This window comes from Eucyclogobius newberryi, unplaced genomic scaffold (assembly GCF_026437365.1).
Source record: "Eucyclogobius newberryi isolate DKJ021-1_F unplaced genomic scaffold, fEucNew1.0.hap1 SCAF_161, whole genome shotgun sequence".
Lineage (NCBI taxonomy): Eukaryota > Metazoa > Chordata > Actinopteri > Gobiiformes > Gobiidae > Eucyclogobius > Eucyclogobius newberryi.
This window is the reverse complement of record NW_027315792.1, coordinates 87751-96525: the sequence shown is the minus strand read 5'-3', so window position 1 is coordinate 96525 and position 8775 is coordinate 87751.

Sequence of the window (8775 nt, the reverse complement as noted above, 5' to 3'; positions counted from 1 at the left end):
TGTAGTAGTGTTTACGGTAGTATTTACAGTAGTATTTGTAGTAGTAGTAGTAAAAGTACCAGTAGCTCCACCATGTTTGTAGTAGTTTTTACAGTAGTATTTACAGTAGTATTTGTAGTAGTAGTAGTAGTAAAAGTACCAGTAGCTCCACCATGTTTTTAGTAGTGTTTACAGTAGTATTTACATTAGTATTTGTAGAAGTAGTAGTAAAAGTATCAGTAGCTCCACCATGTTTGTAGTAGTGTTTACAGTAGTATTTACAGTAGGATTTGTAGTAGTAGTAGTAAAAGTACCAGTAGCTCCACCATGTTTGTAGTAGTGTTTACGGTAGTATTTACAGTAGTATTTGTAGTAGTAGTAGTAAAAGTACCAGTAGCTCCACCATGTTTGTAATAGTGTTTACGGTAGTATTTACAGTAGTATTTGTAGTAGTAGTAGTAAAGTACCAGTAGCTCCACCATGTTTGTACTAGTGTTTACAGTAGCATTTACAGTAGTATTTGTAGTAGTATTTTTAGTAGTAGTAGTAAAAGTACCAGTAGCTCCACCATGTTTGTAGTAGTGTTTACAATAGTATTTACAGTAGTATTTACAGTAGTATTTGTAGTAGTATTTGTAGTAGTAGTAGTAAAAGTACCAGTAGCTCCACCATGTTTGTAGTAGTGTTTACAATAGTATTTACAGTAGTATTTACAGTAGTATTTGTAGTAGTATTTGTAGTAGTAGTAGTAAAAGTACCAGTAGCTCTACCATGTTTTTTAGTAGTGTTTACAGTAGTATTTACAGTAGTATTTGTAGTAGTAGTAGTAGTAGTAAAAGTACCTGTAGCTCCACCATGTTTGTAGTAGTGTTTACAGTAGTATTTACAGCAGTATTAGTAGTGGTAGTAGTAAAAGTACCAGTAGCTCCACCATGTTTGTAGTAGTGCTTACAGTAGTATTTACAGTAGTATTTGTAGTAGTAGTAGTAAAAGTACCAGTAGCTCCACCATGTTTGTAGTAGTGTTTACAGTAGTATTTGTAGTAGTAGTAGTAAAAGTACCAGTAGCTCCACCATGTTTGTATTAGTGTTTACAGTAGTATTTACAGTAGTATTTGTAGTAGTAGTAGTAAAAGTACCAGTAGCTCCACCATGTTTGTATTAGTGTTTACAGTAGCATTTACAGTAGTATTTGTAGTAGTAGTAGTAAAAGTACCAGTAGCTCCACCATGTTTGTAGTAGTGTTTACAGTAGTATTTACTGTAGTATTTGTAGTAGTAGTAGTAAAAGTACCAGTGGCTCCACCATGTTTGTAGTAGTGTTTACGGTAGTATTTACAGTAGTATTTGTAGTAGTAGTAGTAAAAGTACCAGTAGCTCCACCATGTTTGTAGTAGTTTTTACAGTAGTATTTACAGTAGTATTTGTAGTAGTAGTAGTAGTAAAAGTACCAGTAGCTCCACCATGTTTTTAGTAGTGTTTACAGTAGTATTTACATTAGTATTTGTAGAAGTAGTAGTAAAATTATCAGTAGCTCCACCATGTTTGTAGTAGTGTTTACAGTAGTATTTACAGTAGGATTTGTAGTAGTAGTAGTAAAAGTACCAGTAGCTCCACCATGTTTGTAGTAGTGTTTACGGTAGTATTTACAGTAGTATTTGTAGTAGTAGTAGTAAAAGTACCAGTAGCTCCACCATGTTTGTAATAGTGTTTACGGTAGTATTTACAGTAGTATTTGTAGTAGTAGTAGTAAAGTACCAGTAGCTCCACCATGTTTGTACTAGTGTTTACAGTAGCATTTACAGTAGTATTTGTAGTAGTATTTGTAGTAGTAGTAGTAAAAGTACCAGTAGCTCCACCATGTTTGTATTAGTGTTTACAGTAGTATTTACAGTAGTATTTGTAGTAGTAGTAGTATAAGTACCAGTAGCTCCACCATGTTTGTAGAAGTGTTTACAGTAGTATTTACAGTAGTATTTGTAGTAGTAGTAGTAAAAGTACCAGTAGCTCCACCATGTTTGTAGTAGTGTTTACAGTAGCATTTACAGTAGTATTTGTAGTAGTAGTAGTAAAAGTACCAGTAGCTCCACCATGTTTGTAGTAGTGTTTACAGTATTTTTTACAGTAGTATTTGTAGTAGTAGTAGTAAAAGTACCAGTAGCTCCACCATGTTTGTAGTAGTGTTTACAGAAGTATTTACAAAAGTATTTGTAGTAGTAGTAGTAAAAGTACCAGTAGCTCCACCATGTTTGTATTAGTGTTTACAGTAGTATTTACAGTAGTATTTGTAGTAGTAGTAGTAAAAGTACCAGTAGCTCCACCATGTTTGTAGTAGTGTTTACAGTAGCATTTACAGTAGTATTTGTAGTAGTATTTGTAGTAGTAGTAGTAAAAGTACCAGTAGCTCCACCATTTTTGTAGTAGTGTTTACAGTTGTATTTACAGTAGTATTTGTAGTAGTAGTAGTAAAAGTACCAGTGGCTCCACCATGTTTGTAGTAGTGTTTACAGTAGTATTTACAGTAGTATTTGTAGTAGTAGTAGTAAAAGTACCAGTAGCTCCACCATGTTTGTAGTAGTGTTTACAATAGTATTTACAGTAGTATTTACAGTAGTATTTGTAGTAGTATTTGTAGTAGTAGTAGTAAAAGTACCAGTAGCTCCACTATGTTTGTAGTAGTGTTTACAATAGTATTTACAGTAGTATTTACAGTAGTATTTGTAGTAGTATTTGTAGTAGTAGTAGTAAAAGTACCAGTAGCTCTACCATGTTTTTTAGTAGTGTTTACAGTAGTATTTACAGTAGTATTTGTAGTAGTAGTAGTAGTAGTAAAAGTACCTGTAGCTCCACCATGTTTGTAGTAGTGTTTACAGTAGTATTTACAGTAGTATTTGTAGTAGTAGTAGTAAAAGTACCAGTAGCTCCACCATGTTTGTAGTAGTGTTTACAGTAGTATTTGTAGTAGTAGTAGTAAAAGTACCAGTAGCTCCACCATGTTTGTATTAGTGTTTACAGTAGTATTAAACAGTAGTATTTGTAGTAGTAGTAGTAAAAGTACCAGTAGCTCCACCATGTTTGTATTAGTGTTTACAGTAGCATTTACAGTAGTATTTGTAGTAGTAGTAGTAAAAGTACCAGTAGCTCCACCATGTTTGTAGTAGTGTTTACAGTAGTATTTACAGTAGTATTTGTAGTAGTAGTAGTAAAAGTACCAGTGGCTCCACCATGTTTATAGTAGTGTTTACAGTAGTATTTACAGTAGTATTTGTAGTAGTAGTAGTAAAAGTACCAGTAGCTCCACCATGTTTGTAGTAGTATTTACAGTAGTATTTACAGTAGTATTTGTAGTAGTAGTAGTAAAAGAACCAGTAGCTCCACCATGTTTGTAGTAGTGTTTACGGTAGTATTTACAGTAGTATTTGTAGTAGTAGTAGTAAAAGTACCAGTAGCTCCACCATGTTTGTAGAAGTGTTTACAGTAGTATTTACAGTAGTATTTGTAGTAGTAGTAGTAAAAGTACCAGTAGCTCCACCATGTTTGTAGTAGTGTTTACAGTAGCATTTACAGTAGTATTTGTAGTAGTAGTAGTAAAAGTACCAGTAGCTCCACCATGTTTGTAGTAGTGTTTACAGTATTTTTTACAGTAGTATTTGTAGTAGTAGTAGTAAAAGTACCAGTAGCTCCACCATGTTTGTAGTAGTGTTTACAGAAGTATTTACAAAAGTATTTGTAGTAGTAGTAGTAAAAGTACCAGTAGCTCCACCATGTTTGTAGTAGTGTTTACAGTAGTATTTGTAGTAGTAGTAGTAAAAGTACCAGTAGCTCCACCATGTTTGTATTAGTGTTTACAGTAGTATTTACAGTAGTATTTGTAGTAGTAGTAGTAAAAGTACCAGTAGCTCCACCATGTTTGTAGTAGTGTTTACAGTAGCATTTACAGTAGTATTTGTAGTAGTATTTGTAGTAGTAGTAGTAAAAGTACCAGTAGCTCCACCATTTTTGTAGTAGTGTTTACAGTTGTATTTACAGTAGTATTTGTAGTAGTAGTAGTAAAAGTACCAGTGGCTCCACCATGTTTGTAGTAGTGTTTACAGTAGTATTTACAGTAGTATTTGTAGTAGTAGTAGTAAAAGTACCAGTAGCTCCACCATGTTTGTAGTAGTGTTTACAATAGTATTTACAGTAGTATTTACAGTAGTATTTGTAGTAGTATTTGTAGTAGTAGTAGTAAAAGTACCAGTAGCTCCACCATGTTTGTAGTAGTGTTTACAATAGTATTTACAGTAGTATTTACAGTAGTATTTGTAGTAGTATTTGTAGTAGTAGTAGTAAAAGTACCAGTAGCTCTACCATGTTTTTTAGTAGTGTTTACAGTAGTATTTACAGTAGTATTTGTAGTAGTAGTAGTAGTAGTAAAAGTACCTGTAGCTCCACCATGTTTGTAGTAGTGTTTAGAGTAGTATTTACAGCAGTATTAGTAGTGGTAGTAGTAAAAGTACCAGTAGCTCCACCATGTTTGTAGTAGTGCTTACAGTAGTATTTACAGTAGTATTTGTAGTAGTAGTAGTAAAAGTACCAGTAGCTCCACCATGTTTGTAGTAGTGTTTACAGTAGTATTTGTAGTAGTAGTAGTAAAAGTACCAGTAGCTCCACCATGTTTGTATTAGTGTTTACAGTAGTATTAAACAGTAGTATTTGTAGTAGTAGTAGTAAAAGTACCAGTAGCTCCACCATGTTTGTATTAGTGTTTACAGTAGCATTTACAGTAGTATTTGTAGTAGTAGTAGTAAAAGTACCAGTAGCTCCACCATGTTTGTAGTAGTGTTTACAGTAGTATTTACAGTAGTATTTGTAGTAGTAGTAGTAAAAGTACCAGTGGCTCCACCATGTTTATAGTAGTGTTTACAGTAGTATTTACAGTAGTATTTGTAGTAGTAGTAGTAAAAGTACCAGTAGCTCCACCATGTTTGTAGTAGTATTTACAGTAGTATTTACAGTAGTATTTGTAGTAGTAGTAGTAAAAGAACCAGTAGCTCCACCATGTTTGTAGTAGTGTTTACGGTAGTATTTACAGTAGTATTTGTAGTAGTAGTAGTAAAAGTACCAGTAGCTCCACCATGTTTGTAGTAGTGTTTACAGAAGTATTTACAAAAGTATTTGTAGTAGTAGTAGTAAAAGTACCAGTAGCTCCACCATCTTGTAGTAGTGTTTACAGTAGTATTTGTAGTAGTAGTAGTAAAAGTACCAGTAGCTCCACCATGTTTGTATTAGTGTTTACAGTAGTATTTACAGCAGTATTTGTAGTAATAGTAGTAAAAGTACCAGTAGCTCTACCATGTTTGTAGAAGTATTTACAGTAGTATTTACAGTAGTATTTACAGTAGTATTTGTAATAGTAGTAGTAAAAGTACCAGTAGCTCCACCACGTTTGTAGTAGTGTTTACAGTAGTATTTACAGTAGTATTTGTAGTAGTAGTAGTAGTAAAAGTACCAGTAGCTCCACCATGTTTGTAGTAGTGTTTACAATAGTATTTACAGTAGTATTTGTAGTAGTAGTAGTAAAAGTACCAGTAGCTCCACCATGTTTGTAGTAGTGTTTACAGTAGTATTTACAGTAGTATTTGTGGTAGTAGTAGTAAAAGTACCAGTAGCTCCATCATGTTTGTAGTAGTGTTTACAGTAGTATTTACAGTAGTATTTGTAGTAATAATAGTAAAAGTACCAGTAGCTCTACCATGTTTGTAGAAGTATTTACAGTAGTATTTACAGTAGTATTTACAGTAGTATTTGTAATAGTAGTAGTAAAAGTACCAGTAGCTCCACCATGTTTGTAGTAGTGTTTACAATAGTATTTACAGTAGTATTTACAGTAGTATTTGTAGTAGTATTTGTAGTAGTAGTAGTAAAAGTACCAGTAGCTCCACCATGTTTGTAGTAGTGTTTACAATAGTATTTACAGTAGTATTTACAGTAGTATTTGTAGTAGTAGTAGTAAAAGTACCAGTAGCTCTACCATGTTTTTTAGTAGTGTTTACAGTAGTATTTACAGTAGTATTTGTAGTAGTAGTAGTAGTAGTAAAAGTACCTGTAGCTCCACCATGTTTGTAGTAGTGTTTACAGTAGTATTTACAGCAGTATTAGTAGTGGTAGTAGTAAAAGTACCAGTAGCTCCACCATGTTTGTAGTAGTGCTTACAGTAGCATTTACAGTAGTATTTGTAGTAGTAGTAGTAAAAGTACCAGTAGCTCCACCATGTTTGTAGTAGTGTTTACAGTATTTTTTACAGTAGTATTTGTAGTAGTAGTAGTAAAAGTACCAGTAGCTCCACCATGTTTGTAGTAGTGTTTACAGAAGTATTTACAAAAGTATTTGTAGTAGTAGTAGTAAAAGTACCAGTAGCTCCACCATGTTTGTAGTAGTGTTTACAGTAGTATTTGTAGTAGTAGTAGTAAAAGTACCAGTAGCTCCACCATGTTTGTATTAGTGTTTACAGTAGTATTTACAGTAGTATTTGTAGTAGTAGTAGTAAAAGTACCAGTAGCTCCACCATGTTTGTAGTAGTGTTTACAGTAGCATTTACAGTAGTATTTGTAGTAGTATTTGTAGTAGTAGTAGTAAAAGTACCAGTAGCTCCACCATTTTTGTAGTAGTGTTTACAGTTGTATTTACAGTAGTATTTGTAGTAGTAGTAGTAAAAGTACCAGTGGCTCCACCATGTTTGTAGTAGTGTTTACAGTAGTATTTACAGTAGTATTTGTAGTAGTAGTAGTAAAAGTACCAGTAGCTCCACCATGTTTGTAGTAGTGTTTACAATAGTATTTACAGTAGTATTTACAGTAGTATTTGTAGTAGTATTTGTAGTAGTAGTAGTAAAAGTACCAGTAGCTCCACCATGTTTGTATTAGTGTTTACAGTAGTATTTACAGTAGTATTTGTAGTAGTAGTAGTAAAAGTACCAGTAGCTCCACCATGTTTGTATTAGTGTTTACAGTAGCATTTACAGTAGTATTTGTAGTAGTAGTAGTAAAAGTACCAGTAGCTCCACCATGTTTGTAGTAGTGTTTACAGTAGTATTTACAGTAGTATTTGTAGTAGTAGTAGTAAAAGTACCAGTGGCTCCACCATGTTTGTAGTAGTGTTTACGGTAGTATTTACAGTAGTATTTGTAGTAGTAGTAGTAAAAGTACCAGTAGCTCCACCATGTTTGTAGTAGTTTTTACAGTAGTATTTACAGTAGTATTTGTAGTAGTAGTAGTAGTAAAAGTACCAGTAGCTCCACCATGTTTTTAGTAGTGTTTACAGTAGTATTTACATTAGTATTTGTAGAAGTAGTAGTAAAAGTATCAGTAGCTCCACCATGTTTGTAGTAGTGTTTACAGTAGTATTTACAGTAGGATTTGTAGTAGTAGTAGTAAAAGTACCAGTAGCTCCACCATGTTTGTAGTAGTGTTTACGGTAGTATTTACAGTAGTATTTGTAGTAGTAGTAGTAAAAGTACCAGTAGCTCCACCATGTTTGTAATAGTGTTTACGGTAGTATTTACAGTAGTATTTGTAGTAGTAGTAGTAAAGTACCAGTAGCTCCACCATGTTTGTACTAGTGTTTACAGTAGCATTTACAGTAGTATTTGTAGTAGTATTTGTAGTAGTAGTAGTAAAAGTACCAGTAGCTCCACCATGTTTGTAGTAGTGTTTACAATAGTATTTACAGTAGTATTTACAGTAGTATTTGTAGTAGTATTTGTAGTAGTAGTAGTAAAAGTACCAGTAGCTCCACCATGTTTGTAGTAGTGTTTACAATAGTATTTACAGTAGTATTTACAGTAGTATTTGTAGTAGTATTTGTAGTAGTAGTAGTAAAAGTACCAGTAGCTCTACCATGTTTTTTAGTAGTGTTTACAGTAGTATTTACAGTAGTATTTGTAGTAGTAGTAGTAGTAGTAAAAGTACCTGTAGCTCCACCATGTTTGTAGTAGTGTTTACAGTAGTATTTACAGCAGTATTAGTAGTGGTAGTAGTAAAAGTACCAGTAGCTCCACCATGTTTGTAGTAGTGCTTACAGTAGTATTTACAGTAGTATTTGTAGTAGTAGTAGTAAAAGTACCAGTAGCTCCACCATGTTTGTAGTAGTGTTTACAGTAGTATTTGTAGTAGTAGTAGTAAAAGTACCAGTAGCTCCACCATGTTTGTATTAGTGTTTACAGTAGTATTTACAGTAGTATTTGTAGTAGTAGTAGTAAAAGTACCAGTAGCTCCACCATGTTTGTATTAGTGTTTACAGTAGCATTTACAGTAGTATTTGTAGTAGTAGTAGTAAAAGTACCAGTAGCTCCACCATGTTTGTAGTAGTGTTTACAGTAGTATTTACAGTAGTATTTGTAGTAGTAGTAGTAAAAGTACCAGTGGCTCCACCATGTTTGTAGTAGTGTTTACGGTAGTATTTACAGTAGTATTTGTAGTAGTAGTAGTAAAAGTACCAGTAGCTCCACCATGTTTGTAGTAGTTTTTACAGTAGTATTTACAGTAGTATTTGTAGTAGTAGTAGTAGTAAAAGTACCAGTAGCTCCACCATGTTTTTAGTAGTGTTTACAGTAGTATTTACATTAGTATTTGTAGAAGTAGTAGTAAAAGTATCAGTAGCTCCACCATGTTTGTAGTAGTGTTTACAGTAGTATTTACAGTAGGATTTGTAGTAGTAGTAGTAAAAGTACCAGTAGCTCCACCATGTTTGTAGTAGTGTTTACGGTAGTATTTACAGTAGTATTTGTAGTAGTAGTAGTAAAAGTACCAGTAGCTCCA